This window comes from Mustela nigripes, chromosome 2, assembly GCF_022355385.1.
Source record: "Mustela nigripes isolate SB6536 chromosome 2, MUSNIG.SB6536, whole genome shotgun sequence".
NCBI lineage: Eukaryota > Metazoa > Chordata > Mammalia > Carnivora > Mustelidae > Mustela > Mustela nigripes.
The window spans coordinates 102,434,586-102,449,942 of NC_081558.1; the positions used below are offsets into that span (position 1 = coordinate 102,434,586).

The following is a 15,357-nucleotide window of genomic DNA, read 5'->3' on the forward strand; positions in this document are numbered from 1 at the left end:
CAGAACCTCTATTCATAAAAGTCAGGAGATTCTGTTCCTCTAGAACCACTTGCGGTAAATAAAGTCTATTTGTCTGTATCGCTAAATAAAGTCTATTTGTCTGTATCGTTCAGGCAGACAGATATATACATATACATTAAGTACATAATGTATATAGAGGAGATATACATTAAGATCAATCTCAAGGAATTGGGTTATGCATTTGGGGAGCTGGCTAGGCAAATCTGAAATCTCTAGGGCATCAGGAAGGGCAGGTCTCTCTGGGGCAGGAGAAGCTGCAGGCCACAGAGAGAAATTTCTTATTCAGGAACACCTTGGTTCATTCTAAAAACCTTTCCACTGATTCTGTCAGGTCTACACAGGTTATCTAGAATAACCTCCCTTATTTAAAGTCAGCTGATGGTGGACTGTCATCGCACCTACAACATACCTTCAACAGCAGCAGGTGTGTGATTAACTGGGGACTATCACTTAGTCAAGCTCACACAAAAAACTGACCACCACCCCCTAAATAATCTGGGGTTTATAACTGTGTTTGAATTTTATTATTTATTTTTCTTAAAGATTTGTTTGTTTGGGGCACCTGGGTGGCTCAGTCAGTTGAGCATCTGCTTTCAGCTCAGGTCATGACCCCAGGGTCCTGGTATCGAGTGCCGCACTCCCTGCTCAGTGGGGCATCTGCTTCTCCCCTGGCTTATACTTACTCTCACACTTTCTCTCTCTCTCTGACAAATAAATAAATAATAAAATCTTTTTTAAAAAATACAAGATTTATTTATTTATTTATTTGAGATAGAGAGTAGGGGTAGGGGCAGAGGGATAGAGTCTCAAGCAAACTCCACACTAAGTGTGGAGCCCGATGAGGGCCTCCATCTCACCACCCAAGCTCACACCCTGAGCTGAAACCCAGAGAGGGACATGTAATCGAATGTGCCACCCAGATGCCCCTCTGTGTTTGAATTTTGGATCAATGCGATAATTCTTCATGTAACCTACCAGTGACTTGTGTCTTTTACTCAAGATTCTAGTGGGGGGATTCATGCTGTTCCCAGCAGCTGCAGTCCGTCCTCATTGCTCTGTGGTATTCCACTGGGTGGGTATACTAAAATTAATTTACCCTTTGGACTGTTTTTATCTGCAAGAGCATCTCCAGGTGTTGACACATTTTTCTATTCCTAAGCATGCAGCTATAAATACACTCTTATACAAGACTTCTCTGAACTACATACCTAGAAATGGGATCCCTGGGTCTTGGGCATGCATACTTTTAACTTCATTAAACAATGCTCAGTGGTCCTCAGAGGTCCCACCAGCCAGCAGACATTACAGTACCCACTGCTTCAATATGCTTGGGATTGTCTAACAGCTTGATTCTGTGAATCTTGGGGCTATTTACATGCATTTCCCTGATCACTAACGTGGTCCAACACTTTTTCAAATGCTTGTGGAACATTTTTGGTGCTTCCATGGAATTCCTTCTGACCATTTTTTCTTACTATGTGTTGGAATTCTTTATATATTCTTTATATTGGCTGCATGAGAAATACCCTTTTCCAAACTGTGGCTTGAATTCTTAACTCATTTCTATTCCTATAATGTTGGTTTCTTATGCTTTCTTTTTGTTTCTTGATCCTTTTCACCAACATTTTGTCAACTTTATTAATCTTTTTGAAAAACGGACTTCTGGTTTTGTTCCTCGCTCTTTTTTTTTTTCCCTTTCATCTCCTTTTAAATTAATTTTTCTTTTTTGGGGTATCTGGGTGGCTCAGTGGTTTAAAGTCTCTGCCTTCAGCTCGGGTCATGATCCCGAGGTCCTGGGATCGAGCCCCACCTCGGGCCCTCTGCTCGGCGGGGAGCCTGCTTCCTCCTCCCTCTCTGCCTACCTCTCTGCCTACTTGTGATCTCTCTCTCCCTGTGTCAAATAAAAAAATAAAACCTTGTTTTAAAAAAGTAATTTTTTCTTCTTTTAAAAGATTTTATTTATTTATTTGACAGAAGAGAGGGAACACAAGCAGGGGGAGTGGGAGAAGGAGAAGCAGGCTTCCCACTGAGCAGGGAGTCTGATGCAGAGTTCAATCCCGGGACCCTGAGATCATGGCCTGAGCCAAAGGCAGATGCTTAATGACTGAGCCACCCAGGCACCCTAATTTTTCTTATCTTTATTTTTTCATTCTGTTTACTTTTTTTGGAAGATTATTTTTTTGGAAGATTATTTTCCATATCCGTTTGATATGGATGCTTAGCTCATTCATTTTGAGCCTTTAACTTTTCAGCTCATTAATATTTGAACCCCTTTTCTATGAGAAATATTTAGGATAATACATTTTTCTTTAAATACTGTGTTAAGGGATCCTGGGTGGCTCAGTTGGTTAAGCAACTGCCTTCAGCTCAGGTCATGATCCCGGAGGGAGTCCTGGGATCGAGTCCCCATCGGGCTCCCAGCGCCACAGGGAGTCTGCTTCTCCCTCTGACCTTCTCTCCTCTTGTGTTCTCTCTCCCTGTTTCTCTCTGAAATAAATAAATAAATGAAATCTTTTAAAAAAAAATAAATACTGTATCACTTGCATCCCACAAGCTATACTATATAATATTTCCATATTTTCATCACCTTTGGTTATCAAGATTTTCTAATCCTGAGACAGAGCAGGGACTGGACTGGGATCCCCTTAGTCCTGACCAGGAAATCTAGTGTTCCTTGATAGTGGAAACCCTCTGCCTCTTGACTAGCATATCTTGCAATAATGCAAAGTAGGATGCCTATAAAAGGAAGGGTTCAAACTAGTCTGCGCTAGGGTGGACCCCAGCGCTGGCCTGTCACTGACCTTTCCCCTCATTATAATACTAAAACCTCATATCTCATATTAATGAGACATCCAATGCCTAAGGAAGCATGTCCTATTCACTGTGTCTGCACACACGACTTCCTGTGTCTCTCTCCACCCTGCACACTCCGATGTCACTCCTTTCCTGTCACAATCTCTTTAAGAACTTCCCCCTGCTTTTGTCTGGAGAGCTGGCAGAAGAACACTTTCCTTTGTGCTGTCTTCCTGGTGCTGGAGCATAAACCCCCATAACAGCCTTGCCTGGAACTTCCTTTTGGCCTCTAATAAATTTCTATTGCTCAGAGACCCCAAGGACCCTTGTTGGTAAAAATTTCATTGTAATTTCTCCTTTGATTAATGCTTTATGGTTGAAGAACTTAATTTTTTTATTAAGAAGTTATTTTTTATAGCAGTGTTATGTTCACTGCAAAATTGAGAGGAAGGTTATAGAGGTTTCCCATATATCCCCCTCCCCCAACACATGCATAGCACCCCCTGCATTATCAACATTCCCCACCAGAGCGAAACATTTGTCATAACTGATGGACCCACCTTGTCATTGTCATCACCTGAAGTCCTCAGTTTACATCACAGTTCACTCTTGATGTTGAATATTCTATAGGTTTGAACAAATGTATGATGACGTATCCACCACTATAGTATTGTAGAGAGCATTTTCACTGCCCTAAACATCCTTTGTGCGCTGCCTATTCATCCCTCCCCACCTCTAACATTTAATATGTAAGGGTCCATTTTTGCAGACATTTCATGGATGCTGGAGAACACTATATATCCTCTAGTTACTGGAGACAGAGTTCCACACCTGTTCTTTAGATCAGATCAAGTTTCTTGTGTTGCTCAAAACTTTTATATCCTTAATAATTTTCCATGGCTTATTCTACACATCACAGAAATGTGTGTTGAAAGAGCCAATGTGGTAGTGAGCTTTTCTAATTTTCCTTGTGATTTTGTCATTTTTGCTCATTTTTAAAGCTATGTCATTGTTTTTATAAAAGTTTAGAACTGTTGTACCTTATTGGAAAATTGAACATTTTATCATTATACAGTTATTTTTTTAATGTATCTTTTTAAAAAAGATTTTATTTATTTATTTGACACAGAGAGAGAGAGATCACAAGTAGGCAGAGAGGCAGGCAGAGAGAGAGGAGGAAGCAGGCTCCCTGCTGAGCAGAGAGCCCAACTCAGGGCTCGATCCCAGGACCCTGAGACCATGACCTGAGCCGAAGGCAGAGGCTTAACCCACTGAGCCAACCAGGTGCCCCTAACCTTTTCTTAAAGATTTATTTATTTTAGAGAAAGAGTGCATGTGCTGGGGAGGGTGTTGGGAGAGACAAGGGAGATGGAGAATCTCAAGCAAACTCCCCGCTGAGCATGGGCTCGATCTCACAACACTGAGATCACAACCTAAATTGAAATATTAAGAATCAGATGTTTAACTGACTGAGCCACCCAGGCATCCCTATACAGTTATCTTTTTATCTCTCATTTTTTGTCCCTAAAATATTTTCTCTGATATTAATATACTTACATGAGCTTTCTGTTATTTAGTATATACTAGTATAACATTTTAATATTTATTGTTAATTTTTTTCCGTTGGAATCACTTTTAATATTTAAACACAAAAACCAAGGGGTGCCTGGGTGGCTCAGTGGGTTAAGGCCTCTGCCTTCAGCTCAGGTCTATGATCCCAGGGTCCTGGGATCGAGCCCCGCATCAGGCTCTCTGCTCGGTGGGGAGCCTGCTTCCTCCTCTCTCTCTCTCTCTGCCTGCCTCTCTACTTGTGATCTCTCTCTGTCAAATTAATTAATTAATTAATTAATTTAAAAAAACCACAAAAACCGAGCCCTTTTTTCTGTTTTAGACATATGCACACACACACACACAGGTCTCTAGTAGCCAAAATGGGCAAGAAAATGAGCTCCTGCTCTGTCCTCCATGGTCTCCACCCTGTGGTTAAAGCTGTTGCCAGCCCTTCCTCCTTTCCAACACAGAAATTCACAGCAGCTGCTTTTCAACTATAGCTGTAATGCCTTCTTTATTTCATACCATGTTTATGTCCCTTCCCAACATCTCCATGCTCAAACACAAAAATGGCCAGCGGCACATACTTCCCAGGAGCATCAGTCCCTATGCCTCAGTGGGAGAGAGAGAAGATTCTCCCATCACGAGGGATTTGGCAAAAGGGGTGGGATGGTCAGAGCTGGCGTAACCATCCGCATTACTGCACTCTGGTATCAGAGTGAAAGCAGAAGAAATGGGACAGTGTGGAGGGCACAGTTGCAAGTTGAGAGTCTCCGGGAGACACTGGGGAGAATTCTCCATGGCATGTGTAGAGAGATCAATGTACCAGCATTTAAAAAAAGAAAAAGGAAGAAGACAACTCCAAATAATCAACAGTTCCAACACTGTTGAATTTTCAAACTTGTCCCACCAAGACAAGTCACAGAGTAACAATCTAGATCTTTCCAGGAATTGGAGGTTGAGCCCTTGGCATGCCTCCTGAGAACCCTATGTGAGGCCCTACAAAGTATTTGCCACTGCTGTAGCTGCTGCTGCTCCATTTGCAACTTCTCCGTCTCAAGAACAAGAGGGAGAACGGGGATCGTGAAGGAGGTATCCCAACCCATAGGGCTGCCATGGAATATCTGGTTTCTGAGCCACAAAGACAGACAGATCAAAAGGGGCTCCAGCCCCAGATGGGAGACTTTCTGGGAACATCTGATAGTCTCCACAATCTCTCCAAAAGGGCTTCCTCTAGCTCCTCCTCAGTGTTCTTGGTATCGCCTTTTGATAGCAATTCCTCCAGGGATGGGGTGCCCTGGGGGCTGCCGGTGGTGGCCAGTACTGTAATATTTAATACATTATGTTCTGTGCTTTCACTACGTTATGATTCAGGGTGTGCATTTCTTCTTTTTAAAAAGATTTTATTTATTTATTTGACAGACTGAGATCACAAGTAGGCAGAGAGGCAGGCAGAGAGAGAGGAGGAAGCAGGATCCCAGGGAGCCCGATATGGGGCTCAATCCGAGGACCCTGAGATCATGACCTGAACTGAAGGCATAGGTTTTAACCCACTGAGCCACCCAGGCACCCCTGGGTGTGCATTTCTTTTTAGCATAATTGAAAACGTTTTTGGCTTCTTGACTCTGTGGATAAGGGTCCTTTTCCATCTATAGATAGTATATCTTCCTTTTTTAATTTTTTCCAAATATTACCTCTTTTTTCTTCTTTCTTTATTCTCCCTCTGGAAGTATGATTAAATGTACGGTAGACCTTGTTGGTCTATCTTCCATGTCATTTTAACTTCTACTTTTGTATTTTCTATATCTTTGTCTGTCTGGTCTTTCAACTAATTTCTTCTGCTCTATCTTCCACATCCCTAATCATCCTTTCAGCTGTATTTAACCAGCTGTTAAACCTATTGAGAAGTGCCTGGGTGGCTCAGATGGTTAAGGGTCCTGGGATCTAACTCTGCCTCGGGCTCCCTGTTTAGCGGGGAGTCTGCTTCTCTCTCCACCTCTGCTCTTCCCCCAACTCGTGCACATGCTCTCTCTCTTCTCTCAAATAAATAAAATCTTTTTCTTAAAAAAAAATCTATTGAGGGGCACCTGGGTGGCTCAGTGTGTTAAAGCCTTTGCCTTCGGCTCAGGTCATGATCCCATGGTCCTGGGATCAAGCTCCACATTGAGCTCTCTGCTTGGCGGGGAGCCTGCTTCCTCCTCTCTCTCCCTGCCTGCCCCTCTACCTACTTGTGACCTCTGTCTGTCAAATAAATAAATAAAATCTTAAAAAAAAAAAACTATTGAGTTTTACCTTTCAATTTTATATTTTTCTTTCCTATGAGTTGTTCGATTTTTTTCCACATTTGTTTCTCTTTTGTCATATTTTCAAGGCTCTTTTATTTTTATGTTACATTAAGCATATTTATTTGTTATACTAGATCTGATAATTTCAACATCTAAAGTTTTTTAGGTCTGAATCTGCTGTGCTGTTTCTGCTGGTTCTCACTCATCATGCCCTGTTTACTTCTATATTTACTAAATTATTTTCTTTCATTTACTCCTTGGATATAACCTGTGGGAATTATTTGAGGCCAGGGATGAAGGCAAATTTCTGAATTCCACTGAAAAGGATTTATACTTGCTTCTGTCAGGTACCTGGGGGCATCACAAGTCTGGGACCAATTTTGATCATATTATTGGCTACAGGGTTTTGTTTCTGTTTTCAGAGAAGCAAGTGCCTAATCATGTGAATTCAGGCTAAAAATCTCTATGAGGGCAGGTTTGTGGTTACAATCCCAGAAACAGATTGCCCTACCTGCACCCTGATTCGATTAGCCTAGAGATCCAAAGAAGGCAAGTTTTCTTACAGTCCTCTGGGGATGGAACAGTTTATTCCTAGGTTCCCTTTATACTGAGAATGTAGTCCTCTGGAGTCCCCGTTTTTAGAGAGAATCTCCTGTCAGGCTTCTCTCTCGTGGGCTTTAGGATTTATCTTCCATCCTGCCGGTTCTGAGAGATCACAAAAACCCATGCTCATATGCACTCAGTTCTGCATATGTCCCGAGTCCAGGTCTGGCTTCAAGGCTCTGCAGGCCTCTCTAGGCCCCTGCTCTGGTGACTTAGCATTCCTTATCTTTTGTTCAGCCCACATATTATTACATTTATTATAATAGGTTTTGTACAAATAATACAGAGGAATGCAAGAAGAACTGCCTTTCTTGGAATCTAATGCTAATCAGATTAGGGAGGGCACAGGTTCTCCCCAGAGAAGGTGTGACCACAAGCCTACCTTCAGTCTAGCTTTTTAGCCTGAATTCACATGATCAGGTACTACCCCTCCCACAAGAACAAAAGAACCACCCAAGCCTGGGCCCCGATAATGATTAGAAATGGTCCCAGGCTCAGAATGCATATACAATAATGACATCAGATAGATTATATATGAATTATTATTTCACATTTATTTGTAAAGAGAAGGGTTGGCATAAGAAATAATCACGCTGAGAGATAAGATGGGGGTTGTGAAAAGCTAAGTTAGTTTAAACTATGTCAGGTAGTTTTCAAGGAAGTCATGCACTCAGGAGTCAGCCTTGGTCAGAGAATCTTGTGGTCATTATCTGAGAGGAAACAGGAAACGTGAGAGGACCGTGCTGCAGTCACAGTGGTGCTTTTTCAGGATGTGGTCCCCAAACGCCTACGGGAAATTTGGGTGTCTTCACAATTACTGAAGGTAGATGGGATGGGAAAATGCCATGTCAAGGCCTCTGAAGCTGTTTCTAGAACTGCCGGGAGGCTGCTCCTCCATGTACGGGACAGTGGGTGATCAGGGGACCTTTGGGATAATGACCTGAACATAAGGCCTACAGAACAAGCCAGAGTAGGGACAAGGTAAGAGAGGGACTGGCTGGGATGGCAGAAGCCGACCTCTACTCACCGGCTCTGCCCACACCCACGCCTGCGGCCGGCCTGCTACTTCTCAGAGCTGCGTCTAGCAACCATGGGATTGAGTTTGGTCTCTCTGGGGGCTGTTTGACAATTCAGTGAGGCCTTTTAGTGCCTCTAATATACTTTTAAAGAGGAAAGGCAATTATCTTATGATCTCTCTGATATGAGGAATCTGAGAGATAGGGCGGGGGGTCTGGGGGGTAGGGAAGGAAAAAATGAAACCAGATGGGATCGGGAGGGAGACAAACCATAAGAGACTCTTAATCTCACCAAACAAACTGAGGGTTGCAGGGTGGGTGGGGTAGGGATAGGGTTGCTGGGTGACGGCACTGGGGAGGGTATGTGCTCTGGTGAGTGCTGTGACGTGTGTAAACCTGGCGATTCACAGACCTGTACCCCTGGGGCTAATAATACATTATATGTTAATAAAAAATAATTTTTAGAAAAAGAGGAAAGGAACCACACAGTGTTTGTTTTATATGCTTCTGTTGCTTAGCACAATATCATGAGCATCTTTCCACATTGTAAGCGCCCCCTCCTACCAGCCACAATCTCCCCATCCTTGCTCCCTCTGTTCTCTTCAGTTGGCACCTTCCCTTCATCATAAGCATGTTTGATTCTCCACCATTCCTAGAAAAACAACGAACCCAAACTCTCTCTGAAGTTGAGCCGCCCTCAATCCGCTATCCCTCTCTCAATGGCCCTGCAAAGGATTCCTTAAAACATCCATGTTCGCCGAATTCGCTCCTCATGTCTCATTGGCTCTGCCCATCTCCACTGCGCTGACACAGCCCTCAAGAGCCTCCTTGCTTTTCCAATTGTCAAACCCAATGACCACTTCAGGCCCCCACCTTGCATATGCCATTTGACAACAGGGAGCCCTTGCGCAATTCCCGTCACCTTCTGCAGTGCCTTCCTATACCACAAAAGGCAGTCAGGAGTCTGCCTGAAACAAAAAGCTGCCTTTTGTAGATCCCCTGGAAGTTGGGTTATACAAATTAGGTTTTAAGAATAGAGAAAGCAGGGGTGCCTGGGTGGTTCAGTTGGTTAAGCATCTGCCTTTGGCTCGAGTGATGATCCTGGGGTCTTGGGATCAAGTCCCCCTGTCATGTCAGGCTGCCCGCTCAGCGGGGAGCCTGCTTCTCCCTCTCCCTCTGCTCACTTGCTTACTCTCTAATAGATAAATAAAATCTTAAAAAAAAAAAAAAAAAAGGGGGCGCCTGGGTGGCTCAGGGGTTTAAGCCGCTGCCTTCGGCTCAGGTCATGATCTCGGGGTCTTGGGATCAAGTCCCACATCGGGCTCTCTGCTCGGCGGGGAGCCTGCTTCTCTCTCTCTCTCTCTCTCTGCCAGCCTCTCTACCTACCTGTAAGCTCTCTCTGTCAAATAAAAAAAAAAAATCTTAAAAAAAAAAAAAAAAAAAAAAGAACCAGGAAAGCAGATGTGAGACAAGCATATTTCTGCAGTTGGCCTTGTCTTCTCTGGGCAAACAAGGTTATGGGGATATGGAGTTTTTCCTGCAGCAGCTTTCCAGTGTCTGTCCCCAGCTTTGTAGGGACAGAGACACAGCTGCAGTTAGCGTGGTGTCCTGATTCTCAGCAACTAAATATGACTGAGTTCCAAGGGAGCCTTTACACCTGCCCGACTGTCACATGCATGGTGGTCCCTCTCATGAGTTACTTCTGGGGGTTCAGAGTCTCCCCTAGAGGCCCAAATGACAACTCCTTCTCCCAATGCCCCACAATTTTTAGTTCCTGTATATAAATTCTTTTTCTGCTGGCTTCTATTTCTCATACTGAACTCTGGTCATTTGGTACCAGAGGTGGCTGTAGGTAGCAAGCCCTCAAGCATGAGGACTTTCTTACGCTAAGAGAAAGTAACTTGGCACTGGCAGCAGGGGACACCTGGGCTCTGCGTAGGTCTCCTGGGTAGTGGATGCTCTGGGCCATGGCTCTGAGCAGCACAGCCTCCCCAAACCCCTCCGGTGTTTGTCCCCACAGCCTTCTAGAGCTTCTCAGTCCCCGAGCTTTACCACACCAGCGAAACCATCCTGCACTCACCTGCTTTTCCATCTTGACCCTGTGTCTCATTCTGATTTCATCCAGTGCCTCCACATTGAAGGGCCCCTCGTCACCCTTCTTCAGGACCTGCTGGGCCCCAGGTCCCAGCCCACAATTGGGTCCACCCTGTGGGGGAAGGAGAACCATGAAAGGGTCCAGACACATGCTCCCCTGCCTCCCACAAGAACAGACAGACAGACATACATGCATGGGGAAAAAAAAGAAAATGAAGACAACAACTAGCAGTCTACCTTCCATGTCCAAAACTTTTTGGCAAAACAAGGATATTTTCTGGCAAATCAAAACTGAAAGATCTCCACAAGCAGACTCTCAGAACATTCCAAAGGACATAATATATATATTAGGCAGAAGGAAAAATGATGCGGGAGAGAAGGTCTGAGATGGAAGCAGAAATAAGGAGCAGAAAATTTGGTCATTAGAAGGGAGACATCTGGGACATAGAAGCCAAGTAAAAGCTTTCCTTCCTCCTTTTGTTTTTCTTCTGGCAAGTAAGGTCAAGGCGATGGGTAAGTTTTATTCCTTTCTTTCTCTCTTTTTTAAAAGATTTTATTTATTTACCTGACAGAGAAAGAGAGGGAGAGAGAGAGCACAAGCAGTGGAAGCGGCAGGCAGAGGGAGAGGGAGCAGCAGACTCCCTGCCTAGCAGGAAGCCTGACTCAGGGCTCCATCCCAGGACCTTAGGATCATGATCTGAGCTGAAGGCAGACCCTTAACCGAGTGAGCCACCCCGGTGCCCTGATGGATAAGTTTTTTGATGTAGTGTTCCTTGTTAATTCACCAGCTGTGTGGGTGCTGGCAGGCAGCTGGGGTGGTTTGGCCTAGGCTGACCAACTCTTGCATCACAAACACAGCACTGTGCTCTGGAAGTCAGCAGTTCCGGTGCTGGCCTCCTATGTCGCCTTCTCCTAACAGAGCCACAGAGGCAGCAGCTCCTATGGAGGGTCAGTCTTGCAGTGTTCTGGAAGTCAAGATCTTGACCATCCAGAAGCTCCCAAGGTTCATAAGCAACTACTTCCCTATATTAAATCCCATGGTGATTCCAGTTGTTTGGAGACAATATCAACAACAAAAACTTTGATTCACACAGGCTTTAACAATTCATTACATCATATGACAAGACCACCAAAGCTTGGTGCCAGTGGGGCTCCTTTGCTACTTTCCAGTGACCCTTGTGGTTTCTGCCTCTTTGTGTGGACATGGTCCTCAGACCGGTAGCAAGACAGTTTGTCTCAGCCATTCCATCCAGACATGACAACACTGAGAGAAGTCTATAGATTCCTCGTGTATCACTTTTATTGTTGCTTCTTTTGCAACAGTTTTATTCAGATATAATGAATATTTTATTCAGATATAGTGAATATAATAATTCATTCACTCAATTAAAGTGTTCAATTCAGGGGTGCCTGGGTGGCTGGTCCATTAAGTCTGACTCTTGATTTTGGCTCAGGTCTTGATGTTAGGGTTGTGGGAGTGAGTCCCACATGGGGCTCTGTACTCAGCACAGAATCTGCTTGTCCCTATCCTCTCTCTCTCTTCCTCGAATAAATAAATGAAAGTGTTCAACTCAATAGCTTTAGTATCTTCACATATTTGTGCGACCATTGCCTCCGGTCAATTTTTATCTTTTTTTTTTTTTTTAAACATTTTTATCATTTGACAGAGAGGGAGCTCACAAGTAGGCAGAGAGGCAGGCAGAGAGAGGGGGAGAAGCAAGCTCCCTGCTGAGCAGAAAGCCCGATGCGGGGCTCAATCCCAGAACCCTGACATCATGACCTGAGCTGAAGGCAGAGGCTCAACCCACTGAGTCACCCAGGCGCCCCACCTCTGGTCAATTTTAGAACATTCTGATCACCTCAAGAAGAAAATGCATACCATTGATTCAATCATCTCCCATTCCCCTGCCACCACCTCAGCCCTAAGCAAGTGCTACCTACTTTCTCTCCCAATTTCCCTATCTCCCAGATTTCCCTATTCTGGACTTTCATCACTAGAATCATACAGTATGTGGCCTTTTGTGGTTTGCTTCTCTCACTTAAAATGATGTTTTCAGGGGCGCCTGGGTGGCTCAGCGGGTTAAGCCGCTGCCTTCGGCTCAGGTCATGATCTCAGAGTCCTGGGATCGAGCCCCACATTGGGCTCTGCTCAGCAGGGATCCTGCTTCCTCTTCTCTCTCTGCCTGCCTCTCTGCCTACTTGTGATCTCTCTCTCTGTCAAATAAATAAATAAAATCTTAAAAAAAATAAAATAAAATGATGTTTTCAGAGTTCATTCATGCTATAGCCTGTGTCAGTACTTATCTGCTTTTACGGCTATATACAATTCCACTGCTTGTATATAGCATACTTTGTGTATCCATTCATCTGTCAATGAACATTTGAGTTGTTTTCACCTTTTGTCTATTACAAATAACGCCACTATAAATATCTGTGTGTAAGTTTCTGTGGGACCTAATTTATTCATTTTCCTAGGTATTATACCTATGCTGGGTCATATGGTAACCCTACGTTTAATTGTTTGAGGAACTGCAAGATTGTTTTCCAAGCGTCTGTTCCTTTTTATGGTCCCATCAGCAATGCATAAGGGTTCTAAATTCTCCAAATCCTGGCCAACATGTGATGTTATCTGACTTTGATTCTAGTCATCTTAGTGAGTGTAAAATGATATCTCCTTGTGGTTGTCGTCTTCATGGGCATTTTTTTTTTTTTTAATCAAAGAAATCTTCTAGAAGCTCCTCAACAGACTTTCCACCAGGCCCCATTGACCAGAAAGGGATCAAATACACTCCATAAACCTTCACTGGCAAGGGCAATGGGATAACCAGGGGCAACTGTGCTGCTGGTTTCGAGCTGGGGCTGTGGGCTACCTTCTCTGAGACACACAGAATCCAGAACATGCTGACCCTGACAACATCAGGTTCTGTTAGGGAGGAGGAAGAAGACAGAGGATCAGTCAGCTGTGTGGCTCCTACATATGGCTTCCTCGGCACCAAGCTCTGGTGGCTTTCCTCCTTCTTCTATAACCATTTGTTTTTATGCTGTTCTTCCTCTGTCTACCCCTGAAATGCCAGGGCTCCTGGTGTTCAACTTCTACCCTTCTCAGCCTCTACACTCTTTTTGGATTATCTCATTTACTCTCCTGGTTTCAACTTCCATTTGATGACTTCTGAAATTGCTTCTTCTCTGAGCTTCAGATTTACTGATAATAAATAATAACAATGATAAGAGAGTTGCCATTTTTCTATATGTATTTTTTCCCAGACACCGCACATTGTCTCCTTTTATTCTCATTTTATCCCAACCCTAAAATTCTATTACTGTTGCTATCTTATGGATGAATTAACAGGTTTAAAGAAATCAAGTTTCTTGCCCAGTGAGACAGAACTAGTAGGTTCAGGAAGGTAGGCGCTGGACCCAGTCTGTTTGAGCCTGGAGCCTGGATCTTGGAGCCACTGCCTGATAGGCTTCTGCTCCCACATCAAACACAGGGAATCCAACCAGAACTCATCACTTTCCCGACAACCAGCCCTGCCCTCATCCCCTACAGCAGGGAGGGAATGACCGTTTGCCCAGTTATTCAGTCCAGAAATCCAGGGGTCATCTTCCTTCTTCACCCCTTCACTAAGTGATACTGATTTTCTTTCCTCACTTCTTTCCTGCCCCCCTCCCTCCCTTCTTCCCTATCATCTCTACACCCAAAGTGGGGCTCAAACTCACTGAACTCACGACCCCACAATCAGGAGTGGCATACTTTACCAACTGGTAATGGCTTACAAGGCCCACCAGTCCCCACCAGCCCCACTCTCACCCCTGTGGGTGCAGAACTTGGCACTCCAGAAACATTATGTCCTTCTGTAGTTAACCCCTTCTGTCCTGCCTTCTCACCCCAGTGCCTCTGCTCACCTTGCTTCCTTGGCCAGATATGCTTATAATATAAAGGTTAAAACCCTCTTTGGAGTCCTAGGCCCAGTTTCAAATCCTTGCTGTCACTTGTTCATGACAAAAATGAAGTTAACAATAGTACCTACCTCAGAGCTGTTGTGAAGACAACATGAAAAAACAAACATAGGGATGCCTGGGTGGCTCAGTCAGTTAAGCATCTGCCTTCAGCTCAGGTCATGATCCTGGGATCCTGGGATCCAGTCCAACATGGGGCTCCCTGTTCAGCGAGGTGTCTGCTTCTCCTTCTCCCTCTGCTGCTTGCTCTGATAAATAAGATCCTAAAAAACAAAACACAACAGTGGTTTCTTTCATTATTCATTTTGCTTCAACTGCTGAGATCCCCCAGAAGCCCTCCCCAATCTCATTTCCACAGAGTCCTGTACTTCAGGACAAGGGTGCAGACCCTTGGCTCTGTCTGATTGCTTCTCAGCCTCTTCTGGTTGAGATTCCTCCAGGTCTGGGATCTGCTGGTACCTATCTCAGCCCCTAGAATCGACCCGGTGTGCTTACTGTGGGGCGGAGGTCAAGGACAGAGTCGGAGGTCCCCAGAGGAGCTGACCACGCAGCAGGACACTGAACTTAACAAGTGCGGTAAGTTCTCCAGAAAGACCAGGGTGCGGCTCCACTGCGGCTCCCCCGGCGGAGGCGAGGCTGCAGGACTGGTCCCTTCCACCAGGTGTTCAAGGGGGAGGAGCCAACCACACACGGGGTGTGGCCACTACTCACCTAAACCCAATCAGGATACGAGGCTGCTCATGCCTGCCCAGGAGCACGCTAAACTACCCGCGTGGAGATCCAGTCCTGCGGCCTCAGCTTTGTGGCCCTCTCCAGGACGGGGATGAAGGGAGGGTTGGGGGAGATGGGGGCAAAGTGACTGTCTCCAGGAGGGCAGTGGAACAGCAGGTTCTAGAATAAAGGGACAGCGCCCGGGGCCACGGAGCTCTAATTGCGGGGCCGGGAAGCCGGCGCTGATAACCACAGACGAGGGGCATCCCAGCGCGTGTGCGGGGGGGGGGGGGGGGGGGGGGGGGGGGGGGGGGGCGGGGGGG

The 15,357-nt window shown here is 45.0% G+C and overlaps 1 long non-coding RNA gene across 1 annotated transcript in view; it reads right to left on the bottom strand.

Moving 5' to 3' along the window:
• Nucleotides 1-7,842: 7,842 nt before the first annotated feature.
• LOC132011912 (uncharacterized) overlaps nt 7,843-15,357 on the bottom strand; it is a 10,113-nt gene continuing 2,598 nt past the window's right edge. Inside the window, exons 2-4 of the long non-coding RNA XR_009402453.1 lie at nt 14,395-14,586; nt 10,350-10,475; nt 7,843-7,963 (exon numbers count right to left, since the gene is read on the bottom strand). This is a non-coding gene — a long non-coding RNA (uncharacterized LOC132011912). The remainder of the gene's footprint in view (nt 7,964-10,349; nt 10,476-14,394; nt 14,587-15,357) is intronic.